We start from the raw sequence: 24,515 nt of genomic DNA on the forward strand, positions 1-24,515 counted from the left end.
AACATTTTAAGGGGGTATCGGTTTGAATAACACTGTCAATGGCCATTAACGATCTCTTTTTAAAAGAAAATGACTTGTTTGAAAATGTTAAATGACCCCATTTGGTGGTCGAATCACTTTGGTAACAATAAGATTGACGGTTAATATTTTTCTATAAGAACTAAAAAAACTGTTTTTATTGACTTTAGTTGGCATCATTTATTTGACTTTTAGCTTGGAATACTCAGAGTGGTATCGTTTTCAAAGAATTTGTTTTCCAAGAAGTAAACAAAGGAATTTTACTACCGTTCGCAAACTGTTGACATTTAAGTGGTTCAAAATCAAATTAAATCAGCTGTCTGAAACAAGAAACTGTAACAACATTTACTTTCCTTACTACGCATGTTTCATGATGATTAAGCAAGAATGGGAGGCGAATGAATGAATGAATGAATGAGTGAATGAATTGATAAAGGAATGAACAATCAAGTTAAGCTTAAAGTTTTCGAGCTGGGCTAGATAATCAGAAGATATGAACAGAGATACCAAAAGTCATTTTCAAATTTAGGTAACTCTTAGAGGACAAGGAAAATATATCTTTTTTAGAAATATAATTATTTCTTTTCCCTGGCCTATGCCAGTTTTCTTAAGACTATAAACTAAAAGTAAAGTAAGAAACAGTGCTAGTAGCGCAAAAGAAATGGTGGAGTTTTTCTTATAAAGGGACCGGCATTCATGGAGAATGAGAATGAGATTTAGAAAAATGTTCTGCTGCCAACATAGTGGTTTTGCTTCATTTCAAGTGCAATTAGAAGTAACAACTTGAACGTTTTTTCTCAAGTCGCTATCAAAGATTAAATGCATACCAAAAATAGACTCACGTCTCGCCACTGTAAGCACCTCACTGAGATGCTAATGCAAAACTTTTGAAGGGTGTAGTCATAATTGAGATAAGTAGTGTTTTTCAAATACAAGTTTTTTTTGTAAGAACAAACTTTTTAAGAACATAAGGCTTCGATGGCCTAAATATCAAAGAACCTTTCAAGGCTTCATGGGCTCTAAAATGCCCAATTTCTTGGGAAAAAATACTAAAACAATGGTAAAAATAAGAACATTTTAAGAACATTTTAGGCTTAAAACTCGAAAAGTTAAGGACATCCAAAGGCTTCAAAAATTTCGGATGTTATTATAAAAAAACCCATCTTCATAATTTGTGGATATGGTTCTTTGGAATGGTGATGTGATTTGATAACTATAAAAAAGCTTTCCGAAAATATGAAAATAAAAATCGTACAGCACCTGACCCCGAGAATGTAGGTGAAATTTGAATCAGACCTGAAAGATGTAGATTTGCATTTTAAAAGATATTAAATATTTTTAACGAAATTTTGAACTCCCAAAATACTTTCCCAGGGGTTAGTTTCATTACTTTTGATAGATAGACCAATTTTTTTGGTCCTTGAAGTTGACTCCCATTTTCGTTATAGCCCCCAGAATGTAGGTTTGGTTTTATGGCTTTAAATCTAGTAATAGTATAATGTTGATATTTTTTCAATTGTATTAATTCTAACAGCAAATTTTAGAAATGTTTTATGCAAAAATAATATTCTAAAGAGCATTTTGTTATTCTGAAAATTGGATTTTTTCACTTTTTAACCCCCAGAATGTAGGTGAAAAGATTCGGTTGTTGGGAATGGAATTTCGGTATTCATCGGAAATTATTGTTCTCTAAGTGAAATTCATACTTTAGAAATATACGCTGACAAAAAATTAACAAATATATTAATTTCATTTTACTACAAATGAGGAAAAGTAAAAGGAAGGACGAAAAGAGGAGACAAGAAAGTTCTTTTTATTTTGTAGGTTGAAAATTTTGTGTTGAAATATGTGAATAATGTAACAACACCCCTGCCTCACAGCCCCGGTGGAACTTTTTTCCCACTTCGGGTCCAAAAATTTATACTTAAGTCCAAATTGGAATAGAAATTCTATTGCTCCAAACTTAGGCAAATTTTCTGATTGGGCTGGGGCCCCAACGGGTCTGGGACACGTCGTAAAAGCTCAACATTTCAATATTAATCATCTCTCAGGTATTACTTTCATGTTATTAAAGTACAACAAACAAGTTTTATATAATTTGACAGACTTTTTATGTCGGGTTATAAAGGCCCCCAAATTGTAGGTCAACTAACCCCAAAAGTTAGGTCAAACATTTTCGTCAAAATATCTAACTTAGAACAGTAAATATTGAAATGAACTATTTTCCCCATTTCCTTAGTGCATTAGGACTAAGAAAATACCCAATCATCATAACTTAATTCCAATAGATTTCGATTTAGAGAGGATTTATTTAAAAAATGTCTCAGTTCGGGTAATATCCAATCAACTTCCATTCAGATTTTCGTTGGAAAAAATTAATTCAAGTTAAAATTTTCTGTCCAGAAATAATCAGTAAGATGTAACAGTATGCTCTGAAACAAATTTTTATGAAGTTGAACTATCGTTAGGGCTACAATACTAAAAAATGAGAAACCTACATTCTCGGGGTTTACTACATTCTCGGGGTCAGGTGCTGTACGCGGTTCTTAATAGCTCCTTTAAAATTAATCTTTTAGAAAGAAAATAAATACCATAGCATAGTTGGGAGATACTAAAAAATCAGCTAAAACTTCGTCACCTTGCAAAAGAATTCTTATTGGGTTACAGTGTACTGAGAAAGGGCTGTATTTTAGATCAAGTTATTGCAGGATTACGCTCTTGATAGGCTCAAGAGTATAAGGAAGTTGTCGGGCTTTTTTCAGATATTTTTCAATGCAGTGAAAAAAGTATATATGAACAAGAAACGAAAAAATAGCAATCAAGTTCATTTTGAAGCATGAAGCGAACCATTGGAATTTTTAATATGTAAGCATTAAGAAAAAAAGAAAAGAAAAGATGTGATTAAAAACTGATTGTTCTTTAACCCACAAGTTAATTGTGGTATGTGTATTTTGTAAAAGAAATGCTTTTAAAACATTATTTTGGGAAAAAAACAGTATCATTACTTAATAATTGAGTTGCTGAAAGCTGAATTAATTTCATGGTCTGATTAATTTTATTTTGACGAGGTCAGAGGAAAACCCAACCATCGTAAGGGGGTTAGTATACCATAAAAATTGACAAGAGTCTGACATAACAAGTGTTTTGATTCGACATATCTTATTGCTCAATGAATTGCAATTGCAAACACTGTTTGTTTTCATACACAATTGAGTGCCACGTTTTATATACCCATTGAGTCGTGTCCCCTCACTTTTTTTGCCGAGAAAGATTATTTTGAAAACTTCAATGAATTCGTTTCAAATTGACTCGAAATGGGTCCTAAAATACCTCTTTCACCCTCAAAATTCAAAGTTTTTCTCCGTTACCCAACCATGGTGGGCAACGTCAATCTATTCCAATATTTGGCCCCCTCCCTTCAGCTCTCAAGCCGGGGGCCCTATCATGCAAAGAAAATTCGTAGCCTCGCTTTAAGAAACGAACATTGCACACCTTTCAAATTTTCAACAAAATACACTTTTTTTATAAGAACATCCGAATTATTTTGAAGCCTTGTGGATGTTTTCAACTTTTTGAGTCTAAAATGTTCTTAATTTCACCGTCAACCCGTGTCCTGTGTTCAAAATAATGTCAATGCATTAGAATTTAATTCTTAGAGATGTATTTTTATCGAAGAATCATTGGATCTTTTAGATCCTAATGCGAAGCAGAGATTGATCGTGCCCTTGAAAGTAACACTGGCTCTTAATCAACTATAAAAGGTTGATAGTCCGTTGGATATTGCTGGATATGGTTTCCTTGCCAAAAGAACAAAAATTTTGCTCAAAACCATGGATCAGAAAGGAGGGGCGTATGGGGGTTTGCGATTTCCGAGATACCGAATAATTTTGCTGAAATTTCCGAGATTCCGTAAAAGTTCACGGACTTCCGATACCGAAACAGTTTCAGCATTCCGAAATACCGAAGGAATTTTGCCCGATTTCCGAAGATCGATTTCCGGAATTCCGAAATACCGTACGCCCCCCCCACAAGATAGGTAACAAAAATCCCCTTAGCAGGAGTATGATGACTGATGTTGTTGACATTCGATAAGAGGCCTACCTAAGGAGATGGAAGAGATGTTATGTTGCAGACAGAAAACATTATAGAAATAATAAACACTCCATTCGAGTGGCAGATCTCAAGTTTTTCTCTTTTTCTTTCAATGGTATGCCTTCCATACACAATAAAAGAACAAACTTTATTAGAACATAAGGCTTCGAAGTCAAAACATTTATGAACATTCTAAGGACAACCGAAGGCTTTACAGAATTTAGTTTGGGCTCGAGTGCAAGGATTCGTATTTTTCCACACGTGACTTTACTGTCACGATAGACCATAAATTGACAAAAAGCCAAATTTCAGAAACATGGTTCCAATGTTAGAAAATTTTTACGGCTATTAAAAAGTTAAGGATCACGTTATTTTAGTATTTAGAATCAATAACAGCTACTTTGAATTGTCAAAAGCTCCTTAGTTTATTACGATAAGATGTCGTTAAAATATACTGTTATTTTTGAGTGAGCAAAAGATCAGGCTTAGACGATATTGATATCCGGCCTTTGAGCTAAAATTAACAACGTGTAGACATCGAAAAGAATTGACAAGTTTTTATAGTAAGCGTCACAGACTTCAGACTTTTTACTCATTTCATAATTTTTGAAGTGTGAGAAAATTTCATGCTCATGAAAACCATTTTATTAGACGGGTAAGAAAATGACAATAGGACAGCAATGTTAGCTAACTGACAGCTGACTAATATCTTCGTGTTTGCTGTCAGTGACGTCATCTCCACATATATGAAGTGCCATGTCCGTCGACAACACCACGTCGAGTAAGTTCTAAGAGTGCTGCACGTCGGATGAACCAAAAGAGCCAAAGAATTCCAAATCTAAAAGCACTTCGTTGCAATGGTTTATGGACGTTTGACGTTCTGGCTCATTTTTCTTTTTTTTTAAATAAGGATAGGATGGAGAGCACCTCAGAAAAATGAGGTTTATTTATATAAACAAATGGAGTCCTGATTCCAAATGGTTAATATGTTATGCCTATAAAAGGAACAACACAACTCCAATTCAACGGTGGTCTTGGTTCCCGCTATAGTATCTGATAAACATTGTTGTCAAGTATATCTAACTCAGCATTTTTATACAGAGTGTTTCAAATAAAGGCTCAATCCTTCCTTCTTTTTTATTGCATCTCTCAGATCACGAGAACGTATTATTTGAATGAATGACGTGTTTTTGACAATAAAAATTGACATAATATTGATCCGATTTCAAACTCGTCTACAGTGTGCCTCAAACTAATCTGTTTTACTTCCTCATTTAATACAGCGTGTATCAAAAAGTAATTCCTCTACAGTGTGTCAATCATAATGAACTTTCCTTTTATACAGCGTGCCTCAAAAAAAAGGCATCAATTTTCAATGATGACAGATTTGTGGTTTTCAGAGACATTGTGAATTATCCAATTAATTCAAATTCCTCTACAGTGTGTGTCAATAATAATGAACTTTCCTTTTATACAGTGTGCCTCAAAAAAAGTATCAATTTTCAATGATGAAAGATTTGTGGTTTTCAGAGACATTGTGAATTATCTAATTTCAAATTCCTCTACAGTGTGTGTCAATCATAATGAACTTCCTTTTGATACAGTGTGCCTCGAAAAAAGAATGGATGATGAAAGATTTGTGGTTTTCAGAGCCATAAAAACTATCTAAGTTTAAATACTATACTTTTTTTTACGGTGTGTCACAAGAAAAAAGTATTAATTCACAATGAAAAATCATTTGTGGCTTTGTTGATTATGTAAATCTGAAACGTCTCTGTCGTTTCACAATAAATATCCAGACTTCTTACTACTGAAAAAACATGACATTTTTTATTCTTGAATAGGAAAATTACTCATTGGCTCAAGGTGGACACAACGAGATAATTCCAATGCAATAAACGTAAAGGATGGCAGAAGTCAAAACAAACATTTCAGTTGCATTGTTCGAAAGGTTTCGGTACGACTACAATTTGATTACCTTATAAACTCGTTTAGGTTAGCTAACGAGGAAAAGCGGCCATAACGAGCAAATAGCTCTCCAAAAACCAAAGGCCTATATAATACACTTGGGTTAACCAAAGTGATTAAAATTAAGATTGCATAGTCAAGAATTCAACTGATTATCACCTCAAATGGGGCACAGATCGTAATAGAGTAGTTTTGTGAAAAAGTCCTCTAAACAGCTCGATGGTTTACTTCAAAGATAAGAAAACATCGAGTTCTACTAAATTGTCAGAAACAAGCGTCATACGCGTGGTAAGATAGATGGTACAGAGACAACGGCGACCCTGCAACAATAGCTCGTCCATAAAGACTTTGAATAACAACCCTAACCAAGATATCGTTGGTTAAACTCTGAAAAACTGAAAAACCTGAAAAACTAACTGCCGTTCGGCGGACAACCCTGATATTCTTCTAAACAAATTTGTGAGATCAAGAGTAATTAAGGTCAATCTAGAGAAGAAAGCCCGAGAAAGTTCTGATTGAAGTGTGCGCCACATGTTTGTTAACAACAGTGGAAAACATGCTTTAGTCTCAGCTTTGGTCTCAGGCTTTGTATTGAATACAATCGTTATCAAAACGAGACAGAGATATGGGGTTAGTAAAAGTACCATCAATATAAAAGTTTGTTGACCCAATTAAAGACTTAAACCCTTTCAAATTGGATATTACCACTACTTATATGAAATTAATGAAAGTAATTTTCTATTTCCATTAAAAATATTGTGCATATTTGTTATTGCATAAAATGAGAAAAATTGACGTGATATTTTTTATGAAAGCGAGTGAATTTTGGCTGTGCCTTGTCTGTTCTCACAATTAAAATATTCTTGATAAGTTAAATTAAGCATAAATTTTCCTTTTATCTAGGGTATTTCTCTGGGCTTTAAACTCCATAGTGTTAACTTGACACAGGAAAAATAATTATATCATCGAGAGATTTTATTTTTAGTTGCATAAAACGACCCATGCCCTGTTAGAGATGATAAAAGGTAATTCGAGAGTCTTTTGATGGGATACATGTAATCGGATAAGCTATGGTTCGGTTTTGTTCTTATATCAGGAAACACAACTGCTGACACTCAGCTGGAATGCCAAAAATATTGAGCTCGTGTATTGATCAATTGCATAAATCTGTCAAAATTCAGTAAATCGAAGCCGCCATTGAAAATAATCTAAGTGTAGAAAAAAGATTTCATGGGGTCGAATGTCCACTTTTGAGGGTATCTAGGCATTTAAAAAAATTCTGTGCCGTGTGCAAAACTATTGCATGCAATTTGATATTACCGTTCAAGAAATAGAACCCTTTAGAAATAACGTAGATTCTGATTCATCCGAACATTTTTTAAACGACTCGCATCATACTCATCAGTAGGCCAAAAAAAGTAGATATTTTACACGAGAAAGGTTAGTCTCATATGGGCTAATGAAGATTTTTACCAAATTTTGCCATGAAACAAATAAGTAAAAGTAAAGAAGTTATCCCTTAAACAGGAAGGATGGTCCAAGTTTTCTAGAGATGAGAGAATAACACCATCAAAAAGAGAGAGAGCTTTCAAAAGACCGGACGTCTAAGTTTGACCAATCAGTGTTTTCTGAACCAACCATAAAAAACCCACAAAAAGTATCGTGACTTTTATCTTCATAAGTAGAAAAGGAAAAACCTTCATAGTTCTCGTGCTGGTCTGTCAGTTGCTTACGGAGGGATAATGGTAGATCGATGATGTCATACTTCTATATATAGAACATAGAGGAGACAGTTGGTCGTCTACGCTCTTACTTTACAACAAGAGGAACGAAAAGAAATTCCAAAGGACACGAGTGATAAGACAGAGGGAGAAAAAAAATCTTCGACACTTTCATGAAACAGCTTTTATAAGGATAAACTACTTTAACTAAACCTCGTAGAGCCAAAACTTTATGAAAGTATTATTTTGGGTTTTTGAACCTTTAGTACCAAGAGACTTTGTAAGCCCCGTGATTTTAAAATATACAATGATATTTTCCGCAGTCTTTGGTACCTTAAATCACATCCTTTAGAAGCTGAGTTATTGAATGTTATGCAATCAGCGGGATATCAAGCAAATGAAACAAAGAAAGTAGGCTAGTATACCTTGAACAGATTCTCCCTTGGTGAGTGATGAGTTTCCAGGTTTGATAGCGATGGTAGTTCCACCGAGACGCTGCATTGCAGACTGGAACGAGCATGCAGTGCGAGTACTGGGTTCGAAAAACATCAGCGCCAAAACTTTACCCTATCAAAATTAAGAAGAATATTTAAAATTCGAACCATCTTCAGAGACATATCGTCTTAGAAACATCTTGATGAAACGGCCAGCTTCTAGATTTGAGTAATAAACAGAATGGCTCTTCTAAGGTTCTATGTTAAGTGAAAAGCCAAAATGAAGGTATTGCTTTAAGAAAACTCATTTTTTGTTAGGGATTTAAGCTTTGACTATCAATCTACAGGTTTGAAATTATTTCAAATTTTGTAGCTTTAGGAAACTAGGTCAGCTACATTGGATAGGAAAAAAACATTTGAAAGGTACATTAGGGTACATTGTTTGCAAGGCAACGATAGTTTGAAGCAAGACCCCTCTAAGAAAAGTCAAAGTGGAGTAGATTTCACTGTGTGCACACAAAGGGGTAAAATGTACAAAGGGGCGTCGACATACTTTAAGTGTATCGATCTGTCGACCACGCCTCTCCTCTTTTTTCAATTGTTGTGCGATGTTAAATAAAGCATTTAACTGAAACACAAGACATAAGATAAACATTAGATTCGTCACAAGTTAAACCCAAAAACTAATCGTTTTCACCTCAATGAAAACTTTAAAACGAAACCAAAAAGGCATACCCATGAAGGTATCGTTTTGAATTTCATGTACGACGATTACCTATTTCACACTTTATCTATTGCTACAGTGACAAAGGAATTTAGAAACCGAAATTTAGCTCAAGGCGTTCCACTGCCTTTTACCAATCGACTAATCATCGGATCTTTAACCAAACAATAGATGCCTTTTGTGTTAAGTTTAAACAGCCACGGCCGCAATCGAGGATCCCAAATCTAAATCTAAGGTATTTCTAAATACAGTTTCTAAAAAAACATTTCTAACCTGGTCTTTGTTAATGGACTCCACTTTTAAGACGTGTTTGCCGACCAGTAGTTGAGAATGAAGGAATGGTGGTAAGAAGTGAGGTGCATGGTGGTGCTCTGCAGATAGACCGTCTATAAAAAATAAGCATAATTTACGCCTTCGAACTTTTCTGAATCTGGGTTGAACGCAGTACATCAGGAGTTGGATTTTCCTAACATTTCTGAGAAAACGATCGAGTCGAAAACATAAGTACTTAAAGATTCCTACCTTGTGTGTGAAGCTTTTCCATAATGTTAGAGATTTTGCGGATTGGCGTGGGCGGTCCGCTAAGCAATGAAGGTTGTTCGATGTCAGGTAAGTTGGCTGGTGTTGGTTGTTCATTATTAATGGCATCGAGCTTCTGTTTCTGAGCTTTGGAGAGAGGTGGTAGACAATTTGGAGGCTCCCATGCGCGTACATCTTCACCAAAACCTGGCTTGGCTAGCACCTAAAGAAAAGTAAAAAAGTGAGATGGGATTTATTCAAAGAGTAGACCCAAAATCCTCTTCTTTTTCATTATCTGTAATTTTCACTAGAAATAATCCTCCAAAGAAAGACATTCTGAATGATATTTTAAGTCACAGTAAAAATCCTTTCCTTTCCGAAAGTTGACCCACAGTGCGCTGAGATCTCGACAAAATTTGAGAAACTTCTTTTGGAAAAAAAGAATTGTCCTGTCGTTAAAGGCAGAGCATTCCCACCGAAAAATTTTGCAGATAGGGTTCGGATCAGAAATTTCTAAAACAAATTAAAGTGTGCAATTTTGTTTTGGGTGATAATGATAAAGGGCGTGTGTGACGAAGAGAAAGCATAGCATTCAAAAACAGACATTAAAATATTCCAAAAATGACTGAACACAAGGAATTTTTCAAAAATGACCAACAAAAATGACAAATCACACAAACAATGTAACCACACTGTTAGAAAGTTATCCCAGCAAATTAATTATCTGGTCAAATTGATGGTGAAAATTTGGATGACATTTAATACAGCTGGGGATACAAATCCTCAAATTTATGACCCATCGCAAAAAAATTATTACGGGTTGTGCAAAAGAGCCTAAATTTAGCATTCCATATAATTGTTGTTACTATAGCAACATCATTCGTATAAATTAATGACCCGCACGATAATGAGGATTCTTTATACCAATACTATAAGCATGGAGGTCGTTAAATGAAGAGGTTAAACCGCAGAATCTCGTTAAGAAATTTCAATTAGTAGCACGATTTCTTTTGTTGCAGAAACGCAGTAATGCATATTGGTTGTAAAGAGGTGAAAGTGAGACAGGCAGAAAAGAAAAACCGATATTAAAGCCATTTGTGGAGACATTTTCCTCAGTTAATCGATTTCAAATTAGACTATTTCGTCCAAAGAAGAAAATTATCTGGTAAAAATAATTGTTTTTTTAGAAAACGACCTCTTCTTTAAATGGTCCAGTAGGAAATTTTTGAAAACTCTCTAAAACCTTTATCACAAAAATCAAATGGAGGAGCAAAAACAAGAGTTACACTGATATTTAAAAAGCACATTCGCGCTTTTTCACCATAAAAAATATTCAAAAAAATGGTTGGTAAATAATTTAGCCATACCTGGTCCTCAATAACAGCAAGTTCACCTCTGACCACCACGCGGCAAACTTTACCGAACACTTTCATCCCAGCGAAAGGGGTCCATTTGGACTTTGTGTACGCCATAGCATCGGGGATGGTCCATTCTTCGTTCAAGTCCACTTCAACGTAGGTGTCTATGGGAAAATGGAAGGTATTGAGTGAAATTGGGGTATCTTAGCGTAATGAATAGCTTGAATTTTCTTATAGCAGAGCTTTGATTTTGATATTACTTATGACACTGGGTAGTCAACCAGTCATCCGATAAGTGGCTAATGCAATTTTTTCAGATACTAAAACAATTCGTTGATTTACTTTGTGATGTTAAAGGTGGAGATATTTTTTGAATACGCTCTATTTTTTTAGAAGAAAAGCTCTTTAAGAACAATGAAGAAGAATCCCCAATCCCAATCCCTTTTAAGTTGATAAGTGAAGTAAACACGTTAAGAACATTACAAAATAATTAAAGCATGAAATCACATTGAGAACATTTTAAGGACATTATGCCTTAAAATCACGAAAAATAAGAACAACTAAATTACTGGTTCTTATAAACTAGCATGTACTTTGGGGTATGATTTACAAAATCACGGTGGGAGCAAATAATTATCTTCCTTCTCACTGATTAGTTTCTTTTTTGTAACAGAATGCTTCCGTCAATGAGAAATTTTGTGTAATAGAATTCGATTGAATTTACAAAAAAAATATTTTCCCTGCTATTTTCTAATGACACAATTTGTTATACTGTCTCGAAAAAGCCACAATTTAACTTATGTCTTTTAATTTTTTCTGACGTCGAAAATCAGCTGACGACTGCCGGCAAATATATTGTATTATGGTTTCCGACAGTGAAAAAATACTTTTTCATTTTTTTAGCTTCAAGAATTAGCCTTTTCGAGAAAAAAAACCCTCATTTGTGAAGATATCTAGTTTAACAGCATAAAATAAAGAGCTTTGGTACCTCTAGTGTTTTTCCTTACTATAAAAATAACTTTAAAATTCTTCAATTCAAAATTCAAATGCAGATGCAAATATAATAAACGAATACTAAGCGAGTCCTAAAGGATGAACAAATAATAATTTCAGTCAATATCACATTGACAGAGGAAATGGGGGTCATCATAATCATGGCAATAATTATGACAGTGATTGGGTTTCAAGCACTAAGGGTGAAATGGCTGAATGCTCATTGTGCTGGTGATACGAGCTGAAAAACGGAAATAAGATTGTCAATAATGTGTTGGTCGAATCATGTTGTGCAAATCTTGTGATAATTACTCATTTGAAAAACATTACGGGATGGTAAGTAAAAGTATTGAAAGAAACAAAGTGTAAATGCATTTTTAAAGAGTGCTGGCGAATCCTATCCATTTAAATTTCTTAAAGCCCTTTTAGTTGTGGAGTAGTAGTTGATAACGGGCGACAAATTCTTCATCGCATACAGTTAATATAAACCCATCAAACACCTAGTACCCCATGTAGAGTGGAATGGTTTGTCTATTGTGTTCCATGTTGAAACAAAAGGAAGGGTTCTAATTTCAAGATCCTTTTTCCAACTTTTGAGGCTAGCTTTCCTGGCAAATTGAGTAACACAGTGAAAGTATTCAAAGATGTCAAAAAGCTTATAATTGCAGGATAAAGTGTGCAAGTCAGATGTGTCTTAATCCCAACTTAATAAGACTATCACCATCCCTGTTTTTCGTTTGTTGATAAAAATGATATAATTAAAATGAATGACTGCATTTTCATTATCAGAGGAAAACCCTTCATTCAGATGATTAATCAACATTTTCGAAGTTCAAGACAATATCAAAGAGTCTTTCTACATAAAGCTGACAATACATAGAACTTTTTTACTGATAGCCCATCCATCAGTCAGAGTATTCAAAATGAAGGCCCAGTCTTTGTATCGACTATAACTATTCGTTGACTGCATAAAACCTACAGTTTATCAAACAAGATCCATTTCTGGAAGAGTTCTTGACTCCAGACCTTAAGACGGACTCGGTTTTTCAATTTCTTTTAAGCGAGAACAGGCTAATAAGGAAGGCTAGAAGTTAAAAAAACCTGTATTCTCTACTTGGTATGTAGCAACTAAGTTGGTTATAAGGGTTATAAAGTTGTTCAACTAAATTTTAGAGAATTCTTTTCTTACCATGTTGCTCTGGAAGGCCAAAAATGCGTCTCGGGTTGGTGTGCAAACGTAAAATGACGTCATCAAGGGTGAGTCGGCCATCTTTGACTGCAGTCAACAATAATGGTAGCATAGTTTCGAGGCCTGGGAAACCTGGAGGAGGGTTTTCAGAATTCTTCTCGTCCACATGATGAGGTGCTGAAAAAGGAGGGGGGAATTGACGTAAATTCAATATAATTTAATATTGAGACAGGGGAATAGGATTAAATAAGTCTCTATTTGTTGTTGAACACAAGGTTCTTAATAATTTCAGAGCCTGTAATTTACATAGTTTCACGGCTTTTGGTTGATCAAATACAGGGTATGATTCTTTTTTTAAATCATTCAATTTTGACTGCCTTTGATTATAAATAAAAGTGAAATTTTATTAGACAATCGTACGTCAAGACTAGCAATTACGGAGAGAAAGAAGAAAAGTAACTTGATTAAGACCAAGGAACCAAATTAAATGCTTTGATTTTGATCAAATCAGGATAATAAAATTATGACATCACATATATTATAGGAGGGAAAGAGAACTTCCAAAGAAATGAATGAAAAGCCAAATCAGAGATGTAACTGTTGAAAAGAAAAATCAGCAGCCAGTCAATCATTAAGTGATTACAAAGATGACTGGTCGTATATATTGAATTAAATATACTCTTCTTTTTGGTCTAATGCCAAACCAAGACAAAACAATCGTTTGTAATTACTGTGGGAAATAGAGCTTTGTATAAAGGAATTTAATTATCAAAAGTTCGGTGTTAAAGTAGCCGCCTTTCTGGAGGTTTTTGAAAGTTTTTGGTTCAAAGGTTAATTGGTCGGAGAAAAAAGAAAATTACAAAAAGCAAGGTTTCTTTTAACCAATTAATTTCGCAGTAAACTTATTGAAGCTATCGACAGTATCACCTGAAAATCATACCATGCCTTCATCACAATTTCTAAATTTAGATCCGTTTAGATAGACCTCGTTTCCATTGATGAGGATTGCATTGTTAAAGTCCAATTAAGAAGAAACCACTAAATTAGTTTTGGTCGTTTTAATGAAAAAATATATGACATGCAAAGGTATCGGATCGTCGGATGGAATCTTTCATAAGAAACCTCAGTGTTATTGATTTTCATCAGACACTTTTAGTCTCGAGTCGGTTCCAAAAACCGTCGCACCTAGTTTTTAATTTCCAACCCAGTCAGGCATTTCGTCTCTTTTGAGCTTTCCTTTTCACACTTATAAAACAAACTACCTCAGATTCCCTCAGGAAGAAAAGCTTAATGGCAAGCCTAAATTGATTTACAACTTGATTTAATTCACAATACCTTGACCCGCTTTTCATTGTTTTCAAATGAACCAATCAGGATCCTTTTCGTTTAATCACAATCAACAAACCGTTATAGAGTAAAATTTAGATTCATCGAATTTCTTAGGTTATGAGAAAAAAGCAAGGGGCATTAAAAAACCATTAACAATACTATAAAAAGGTGTGTTTTGAGGTTTTGCCCACTAACCGACCTCTAATAAATCCCATTGAAAATATTATAATTGCTTCCAAAATAGCTTGCATAATATATCGTGATTAAAAACAAATACAATCAGCTAAGGTTAATTTTAACAGATAAGGCTATTTCGAAAATTAGTTCCCTTTAGTTTTAACTTACAAGGCGTATAGTTTTTTCTTGAAAAGATAAATAAAAGAACAAAACTCTTGGGCGCAAAACCAGACAAAATATTCACATAAGTTAATAATATTAGGGGAGGGCAAAATCTTCAGAATCAGAATTTATAGGAATGAAAAGGATTACAAGGAAAAAACAAACCGTGGTCAGTGGCAAAGCAATCAATGAAGTCCATATTTTCCCACAATGCTTTTTGGTCTTCAGCACTGCAAATTTGAGGCTTGACCCTGGCACGTCCTTCACCGATACGTTTGGTATCGTCAGTGGAAAGGAAGAGATGGTGGGGTGCAACTTCACAGGTCACTTGAAGCCCTTTCTTCTTAGCAGCCTTGATAACAAGGATCTGTGGAAGTGGATCAAGTGTGGAAATGATGAATAAAATTGATAAAAACTCCAGTGAATTATAATAAATATCATAATATAAAATAGAAAATAAGTTGAATATGAGAGCTCAAAATCATAAATAATAAGATTTTTTAAATCATTTTTAGAGTGAAATAATGCAGACCAGAGAAAGGTTAACTAAGAAACGTCAAATGAAACGGTCGATTATGATTTCGTTGAGCTTATGGCTTAGTCTACATTACCTCTTCTTTCCTGGCAACGTGAGCAATATGGACCGGTCTGTTATACAGTTCAGACATTAGGATAACAGCAGCAGTGGTCTGGCTTTCTGCATGACAGACAATGGGCAAGTGTTTAGGCCAGTTCTCGAAATGTTTCATCCAATCAGAGAGGTTGTCCATCTTCAAGGTAGTGTAAGTATCGTTGAGGTACATTTTGAGACCAGCACAACCTGGTGCAATCTTTGGCAACATTAGAGCATTGGTTGAACTGGCACCAGCGTACAAGGCGAAATCACAGCGAGCGTTCTTAATGGCCAACTGAGAAAAAAGAAGACGACAAAAGTTATTTATAAGGAAAAAGACTTTCATCTTTGTGCAAAAGAATAGGTGAGATCCGAGCACGACGGATAAAGGGTAACCATGAAGAATGTTCATCCAGGATGGATGTAAATAGTCTGTCCTGTTTTAAAAAAAGTATTTTAAAACGCCATAAAAGTACCTCACTTTTAAATAAAGTGAAACTTGAGATTGTGCAGCAGTTAAAATAACAAAATTGAAATTAGTAGTCTACTCTTCCCTTCTTAGAAACAACCTACATTCAAGGCAAAAGTGAGTGATACAAAAACTTTTCGAATGCGCACCAAACTCTTATCTGAAGACTTAAGAATAGTAAGTATTAAACACTTTACATACTTGGTGCGCAAGCTGGAAAGTGGGTTGATCCACCACAGCTGGCTTGGTGTTCGGCATACACAGCACCATGGTGACGCCACCGGCCAGTGCGGCTGCAGTACCGCTATCGAAATCTTCTTTGTACTCGGCACCAGGTTGTCGCAAGTGTACGTGGACATCAATGAGACCTGGCAATCGCACAATGTTTCCCGATGAAATGCAATCAATGTGTGTTTTCACTTCGATCTTGCTGCCCACTTTGAACAATGCCTTGAATAGCGATTGGATATAATACGGACAAATGCAATCGTCAACAGGAAAATATTTCTTGAAACCAACTGGGTTCCGCGACACTGTACATTTAACACACCATACTCTCGACAATCCCCCCACAAATAAAATTGCTATGAGGCTTTCAAGTAGCCAGTAGTCTTTAAAGAAATTTTCAATACACGACTCAGAAAGGCCATGTTCTTAGATAACCTAAACGTTGAGAGCATTCTTTATACAGTTGTCTCCTGCTAATTCGAACTCGAAGGAAAAAGTCTAACTTGTTCGAATTATAGAGATTAGTCCAAATCATAAAAAGATTCGATTCATGGAAGTTCGAATTAATGAAAAAAGTCTTGTATTAATATTCGAAAAAATGTTTTTTACATAAATTCAAGCAATTTTAATCACTATTATAAGCAGTTATAAGCCATACTTACTTCACAGAAGAGTTTGGCACACTTAATGTTGGTGATCAATGAGACGGAATGATCGATGGCCATTCGTCGGGTGCGATATCCATGTGTGATGAAATGAGACTTCTTCTTGGTACCACTACCCCTCATTGGAATGTTGATGACCAAATCAAATTTGTTCTGTGTGAGGTAGTCTTGAATGCTCTCTTCCTGACCCTCAGTTCCATTCTCCTCGAAAGGCCAATCAATGATTTGGACCTGAAAGACAAATGTCGAAGCTATTTGGTCCGGTAGAAATCAAGAACCAATTAATTTGACGAAATGTTGGATGAGTTAGACAGTTCAAAAAAAGAACCTAATTTCATGTACAAGAAACTTCGTAACTTAACTTTCAACTCTGAAATATAAAGACTTCTGTGCTACTGGACATACAATTTATCATGAAAGCGAACAAAGTACCCAAAAATGATCCCGCTTATTTTAATAACATTTTATTCATAAACATTCCATGTCTTTTGATAAAGGCTTTTAAGGGAGAGCAGAGACAAACATGTTTAGCTAAGAGAGCAGAGAAACCAATGTCCTTAGCTCAGAGAATAAAGGCTGACACCTCTAAGCTAAGAGAATAAAGACCAACGCCCTCAACTAAGATACTCGACAGACCTGTACACCATGTTCTTGATAGAAGTCACCGGTACCCATGCTAGCATACAATTCGTATCCCATCTTCTCCAGTAAACGAACACTTGGCAACATTTCTTTCTTCGCCTAAAACAATCCAGATCAATGATAAGGTGAGAGTGTGGAAGTAGTGAACATAATTGTTTGAAGTCTGGTTTATATACTACAGGCTGATTATGTTGAAGATCCTAAAAATCTTCTAAATTCAATGGATGAAACTTTGTTTTCATTTCGAGATAATGAGAACAATGGAGCGTCAAGACTGCCTGAATAAAAGTTTTTGTGGATAGTTTAAATCTAAAAAACAAATTTCACCACTACGAATTACCACCAGAAAAACTAAATTGTATTGAAATAAAATGAAGAATTATTACCTTATAACTACCAACAGTCAGCAGTATGTTTTTCTTGGGTAATTTGAAACCTGTGCTCATCAAGGCCTTCAAGTAAGCTTCGTATCTATTTTCACCGAAGCATGCTACTTCTCCTGTGCTTGCCATCTCTACTCCAAGTTGAACGTCAGCTCCAGCAAGTCGTGAAAATGAAAATTGTGGCACCTGCAGAGAGACAGAAAGTTGATTTCAATTTCAGGACTGTCCGGTTGATTTATAACATAGCCACTATGTGTCTATGCGTCTTTTCAAGCTCAAAAGAAAATGTAGATACCCCTTAGAGATAAATCCAAAATATATGTAAAATTTCTTCGATGCTTTTGGTTCTGAGTTATGAAGGTATGGCGAGCGGACAAATAGTTGTGATACTAAAGTACTTGAGTATAGGCATTCGGACTACAATCAGCTATCTGTTTGACAAAAGTGGACTCTTACAGGAGAAAATGACGGTTAATATTTCTGGACAAAAATATGACCAATTTTTCAATCATTTAAACTTGAAATTTGCTTTTGAAGGAGGAATATTTATTTCTGTTCATACCTTACAGCCGATCTTCTCACACTTATCCATAATGTTGAATGCAGGTTCAGCAGGAGCACCAACGATGATTTTGGTTGCCAAGGCAACCAAATCACAATCTAGAGTTTTGGAAACAAAAGGGAAGGACCGAGACACCCGTAAATTGCATTCGATCACCTTCAATTGATTGTCCTAAAAGAGTAAATGAAGATCCATGAGATGTTGTGTATTCCTTGCCTTGGTAAAATAGCATACCATTACCGAAGGAGAATTTCCCGTTCTTTAGATTCTCATAAAAATAATGAAGTTGACGTACTCACAAAAACATTACGTTTTTTTGACACAGGAGACGTGATAGTGGTGTAAAAGTAATTAGGCGTATTGGAAGAACGCAAGTTTTCCTTTCTCTATACGTCGTCAAGGAGTACTTTGAATTCACTATTCTACAAAGTGTCAAATTAATTGAAAGTATAGAGATGAACAGACTTTATACCTTAGCAATAAGTTGCATATTGAAAGGACCAGACACATTGAGGGCGTTTCCAACTGCAATACAGATCTGTTTGATCCGTCCCATGGTTTCCGTATTGATGTCTTGTGGTGGACAGATCATGGTTGCGTCACCAGAGTGGACACCCGCGTTTTCAACGTGTTCAGAGACGACCATGGCCATCACTTCACCGTCGTTGGCAACGGCATCAACGTCAATTTCCTGGTTGAAAGAAATCGATTAAGTAATTGTAAGTTGGTAGCGTTCGGGTAGATTTTAAGAAACGATGTTGGAACTTTTACACAGACTGGATTCAAAGTGCGACTGCAAAAAACGTAACTAAGATTTCCTGGTTAAGAATAAAGCTAGATTCAAAGAAGATAGACTCGTAGAGTTCGGGTAACCATTTACCAAAGAATTGAACTATTTCGGTTTGTAGAAGAAAACTTAAAAAAAACATTGTTGAATATTCAGATTGTTTTTTTTTCTTATCGAAAAATCTGTGCAGAAATTGGTATTTCCACATCAACAATTCAAAACGAACTATAGGTAAAAATAAATTGCAGTTACTTTAGCATTGGATATGAATCTAGAGATAACAACTGGATGTTCTTTGGAGATGGAGACGGCAGATCCAAGATATGATTCTAAATCATCTTCAGCATAAACAACATTCATGGCAGCTCCACTCAACACGTATGAAGGTCGCACCAGCACTGGGTAACCAACTTTGGTGCAGAATTGATAGGCTTCCTTAAACAAAATGCAGAAATGGTAATGACTGAATAGTAAATTATTTTGTCTGCAAAATCTCGTGGGGGGGGGGGCAGTCAGGCAAATTGACCGACGGATATGTGCAGCGGTTAAGGGTATGTTTTTCAAAATATCAGAAATGCACTATAAGGGTGGACTTTTGATAAATGCACTGTATGGGTGGAAATTTCAGCAAATCTAGGAAAAATTGCTAATTTTTTCTCGAAAATCTTTTCATGCTCTAAAAGAGTTTAAAATGTGAAAAAATGCACTGTAAGGGTATGAATTTCACCGATTTTTTTCTGCACTGTAAGGGTGCGATTCTAAAAGCCATTTTTTTTGCCTCACATACCGTCCCCCCGGGCAAAATCTGTAAATTCAGAGTTTGAATATCCAAAATAGCTAAGAGCAAATCGTGAAGAACTTAAATATAGGATGCAATGAAAATCTGGGATTAGAAACTTAACTAACACAAACCAAGGTTGACAGTAACAAACTCCATCAAAGAGATTTGGGTTTGAATTTATCAGGGTTAGATATTCTGTATTTGATGGCATATCAGCAATAAAAAGCAATAAACACAGACATCCATTTTAAGTAAGTAAGACCAAAGTTCAAGGTTTGATAGGTGCATTATGAATAACTGATGAGCTCACCTCCATCGTGGTCAACTCTTTCCATGTTGGTTGTAGGATTCCAATGTTGTCTAGCATACGAGAGAATTTGAATCTGTTTTCAGCGTTGTCAATCATTTCTGGCGATGTGCCAAGGATCCTCACCTAATGGAAAAACAAATATCTTAGTAAAAATGACATGACGTTTTTGGTCATAATATTTTTCCAAGACATTACCATTTCCATTACAATTACATGAAGATTGTAAGGAAACTCTTAAAAATAGACAAACATCCAGGGGAACTTTCCAAATTATAAACAAACATTGGGGGTAGCAAGAAGATTAAAGTAAACATGAGGAATGTGAATATTATTTGGATAATTTCTGAACTCTGGTAAATGTTTTCAGATGTTAAAGCCTTACTTCCTGTCTGTGGAGATGCATAGCAATGTTGTTGGCAACCTGTCCTCCCATTGATAAGATAATACCTTCTGGGTCTTCTTTATGGTAGATATCCATGATTGTCTGGAAAAAAGACAAGTCGTGTTTTGATGATTTCTAAAGTTCTGTTCAATCTGTTTAGGTCATCTGTTTGGTTTGAAGGCAGGTTGAATTAGTCACAGGGACTCTTTGAAATAGTTAGGACTAAAATTAGCAAATACCTTGTCAGCTTTCAGGGTTAACAGAAAAATGACAATTTGAATTATCGGTTGATAAAGAATTACCTCAAATGTGATTTCATCGAAGTACAATCGATCGCATTCATCATAGTCTGTACTGACAGTTTCAGGATTGTAATTCACCATAATTGTGCTCTTACCAAGCTGAAATAGAGAATATGTAGGGTGGAAAGTTGAATAGCTAATAATGTAACTGCAAGAAATATGATGGGGAAGACTGGAGCCCAATGTACATTACAGGGGAATGCACGGTCAATTACTCAAGAGCAAGTAACATTGGAGGAATATCTTCGGTCAAACTTTAGGAACTTTTCAAAGTAATTTTGGTAGCTTAAGTCGTTGAGTTGATTTGACTTAAGAATCATTTCTATACTTACCCTCTTCAATTCTCGAATACACCCAACAGCACATGCATCAAATTCAACACTGCTTCCGATTCTGTAGACACCTGACCCAATAACCATGACTTTGTTTTGGCTTTCTGCGTATGTGACGTCATCACAATCTCCATTGTAAGTTAAATACAGATAGTTAGCTTCAGCTGGGAATTCTGCAGCAACAGTGTCAATTTGCTTGAAACAGGGCAAAATGTTGCATTCATAACGGTACTTGCGAATAACCAGTTCAGAACTGAAGAGAAAAACATTCAAGTTCAAGTTGATAAATCTTAGTCTGCATTCCATAATGTTGAACTCATAATCCACTCACTTTGGACTACTCTTTTGCAGAGTATTAAGTTCGGTTATCAGAGTAGAGCAAGAAGATGAAGTAGCGGTTTGATCCTGGCATCGCCGATTCACTAGGCTAAGACGTTGAAGAACTCTTTAAAGAAGTTTTATTTGTAAAGTCTAGAAAATTTAATTAATCTGACTCAATCTAAGTTTAAGTACATAAAATGGTCAAGTAGTAAAATCTAAAAGATAAAGTCACAACCTTTGAACGCAGTTAGCAATTTGCTTATCTGAAAATCCAAGCTGCTTCCCCTTCAGTAGGATATTGCATGGAATGGTGTCCTTTCCAGCTCCAACCTAAAAACAATAAAGAATATTTATCGTGATTTTCTGAAGAAGAAAATCATTTTCAGCTTATGTTAGTAACCAAATTAAGCAATTGGTTTACCTGCTTTTATTCCGAAATACTGTTTTTTTCTGTTAAAATCATGATAATGAATGACCGCAGACAAACTCAACTAAGCTTCCAAACCCTGCCAAAAAAGAAGAGTTACAGAGAACCTAGGACAAAAAAGTCAAATTTCATAAAAACTTTTACCTTTGGGTATTTCTCTTCCAGCATTTTTGCATAGTTGATTATTTTTGCTAGCTTGCTCAAAAACCACTTATCAATACGAGTGAGCTCATACAGCTGATCAATAGAATATCCTCTACGGAGTGCAGCAGCAACATGAAAGATTCTTTTGTCAGAGGGCTCAACTAAGACCTAAGAGAATTGGCAGAAAGTCAAGTTAATCATAAATCTTCCAATCATATATATTCCATTGGAAACGTCACATTGTAAACCATTGCAGATAATTTTTAGATACCTAGGCATTTAACCAAATTTTGATTGAGAAACAAATGACCGAAAATTGAAGCAAGGTAAGTATAATAACTAGAACTGCTTTAAAGGATACATTATGTGATTTTTTTTTCAAAAGATAAATTGTAGTGACAATTACAGTAAAGATTTTTCTATTAGTCGAAGAAAAAAGTATCTTCCTAGATTAGGTAACAAGCACCAGACACTGGAGAACCTTATTGGACCAACTCTTACATTTTGTTCGAATCTTGTGAGAAAAAGATTAAGCCTGTTTTTAAGCTGTAATATAATAGACTAAAAAAGAAATTGACTGATAAACTTCAGGAGATACCTGTTCATCCAACTCGAGGTTGTTTGCATCAAAACCAAGGTTTGAATCGTCAACCATTCTCAAACTCTTTTGAATGGCTTCCTCAAAACCATTACTTCTTCATCATCCAATTAAAAAACACAAAATAGCAAAACATTACTTCATTCCAACACTCTTCATCGAAGATCCAATCTAAAAAACACAAATGGCATTAGAAAAGAAAAAGGTACAAAACTTCACACCTGGATAATCAAAGGCTGCTACAATTTAACCAGAATAGATCATATAACTGTCAAATCAAATCACCTTTGTTGAAACCCTCTGAAATTTGTCCAGATCCCATCGAGGAACTTTCACAACACAATAATCCAAAGAGGGCTCAAAACAAGCAGGTAGTTGAATTGGTGACAGAATTTCTCAGTTTTGGTAGAGGAATACCAAGTGCAAGTTTAGCAGCAACGTAAGCCAATGGGTATCCAGTTGCTTTGGAAGCAAGAGCTGAACTTCTGGAGAGACGAGCATTGACCTCAATGATGTAGAACTATAAAAAAGGTTGATGCAATATTAAGATTCAGAAATATTATGCTTTAATTCTTTGTTTCAAAACCAAAAATTAGAAATTCATTTACCAATGATGCAAAAGGTTTTTGTGTCTAAGTGTCTAATCAAAGTCTGATTGACAAAAACAAATAAAGATAAATTGATAATCAGCAAGTGTTTCTCTTCTGGGATTGAAGAAATTGAACAAAATAAAGACAAAGAAAGGAAAATTGAGTCACCACAAAACAAGTCTTTTTGAGATGCTGTAACAAGCAAATGTATAAAAGAAGGTTTCATTGGGGTAAAGGGGTAAAAGTGTTCCAGTCTGCTCAAGTGGTCAAGTACTTGTACCTCTTTTGAGTCAGGGTGTAAAGCATACTGGATGTTACATTCACCAACAACACCAAGTTTACGGATGACTTTGATGGCTGTTCTTCTAAGCATATTGTATTCCTCATTTGTTAGTGTTTGACTTGGTGCAACAACAATTGATTCACCCGTATGGATTCCCAAAGGGTCAAAGTTTTCCATATTACAAACCTGGAAAACATATAGCTTATTTGTAATCAAACACAAGTTTAAAGCTGAGGGCTTTTAAGTAACAGAGAATATACCCTCCTCTATTTCACAAATTATGGGCATCATCTTCAAATTCGTATTGTAAACTTATTTTGTTTGGGCAGAATATTTAAATTGGGACATCACCACCTCGAACCCAAACCTTTTTTCAAAAAGCAGAAAATCAAAAATGGGGAAGCCCACTATTGACATTATTACGAATATGTGACTCCCCAAGCAATCTGGAGTACACAAAAGTCCGATCGGTCTAATTACCGTTCCTCTTTGGCCTCTATTGGACCGGTCTTTTTACCGCTAAGGCCGTTCAAAAATTGAAAGAGGCCGATGCATGGCCGATCATGTAAAGCGGCCATAACGAAGAGGCTTTGAGGCCGCTAAAGGGGCCTGAGGGGTCCAATGCCCGGTACGCTTCGTCCCGATGGCCGCTATTGATTTCTTTACTTACTTACTTTTACTTAGCCTCGTTTTCGAAAATGTAAACATTGAGTTTGTTTCTTGGAAAACGAGTTGTCGTGTGTTGTGAAATTGGAAAGTAAGATTTTCTTCTTGTAATTTTAAATCGTTTGGATTTTATTTTGATATGGTAGACATTTTTAACAACCGCTCTCAACACTTTATCGATAGACTTTTATCGATAAGAATTTAATGATCCCAAATAAGCGATGGGAGCTTTATCTATAAAAGTTTAACGATAGATGATCCATGAATGAAGTCATTGCAGTGCAATTTAGCGATAGAAACTAATCGATAACGATAACAAAAGTAGCAATAGAAAATTAGTGATAAA

At 35.3% G+C, this 24,515-nt stretch overlaps 1 pseudogene across 1 annotated transcript in view; it reads right to left on the reverse strand.

The window, feature by feature from the left end:
- Positions 1 to 24,515, reverse strand: part of LOC136801835 (multifunctional protein CAD-like) — a 52,596-nt pseudogene that overhangs the window by 15,801 nt on the left and 12,280 nt on the right. The window contains exons 12-35 of the transcript XR_010845919.1: positions 23,501 to 23,689; positions 22,916 to 23,150; positions 22,631 to 22,801; positions 22,033 to 22,200; positions 21,697 to 21,791; positions 21,141 to 21,393; positions 20,809 to 20,907; positions 20,507 to 20,608; positions 20,125 to 20,247; positions 19,286 to 19,468; positions 18,719 to 18,937; positions 18,247 to 18,417; positions 17,688 to 17,870; positions 17,296 to 17,400; positions 16,657 to 16,890; positions 15,968 to 16,216; positions 15,296 to 15,592; positions 14,850 to 15,051; positions 13,017 to 13,193; positions 10,844 to 10,998; positions 9,480 to 9,699; positions 9,231 to 9,343; positions 8,787 to 8,861; positions 8,225 to 8,366 (exon numbers count right to left, since the gene is read on the reverse strand). The product of XR_010845919.1 is annotated as a multifunctional protein CAD-like (transcript). The remainder of the gene's footprint in view (positions 1 to 8,224; positions 8,367 to 8,786; positions 8,862 to 9,230; positions 9,344 to 9,479; positions 9,700 to 10,843; positions 10,999 to 13,016; positions 13,194 to 14,849; positions 15,052 to 15,295; positions 15,593 to 15,967; positions 16,217 to 16,656; positions 16,891 to 17,295; positions 17,401 to 17,687; positions 17,871 to 18,246; positions 18,418 to 18,718; positions 18,938 to 19,285; positions 19,469 to 20,124; positions 20,248 to 20,506; positions 20,609 to 20,808; positions 20,908 to 21,140; positions 21,394 to 21,696; positions 21,792 to 22,032; positions 22,201 to 22,630; positions 22,802 to 22,915; positions 23,151 to 23,500; positions 23,690 to 24,515) is intronic.

Source organism: Clytia hemisphaerica, unplaced genomic scaffold (genome assembly GCF_902728285.1).
Source record: "Clytia hemisphaerica strain Z4C2 unplaced genomic scaffold, Clytia hemisphaerica genome assembly, whole genome shotgun sequence".
Classification (NCBI taxonomy): domain Eukaryota; kingdom Metazoa; phylum Cnidaria; class Hydrozoa; order Leptothecata; family Clytiidae; genus Clytia; species Clytia hemisphaerica.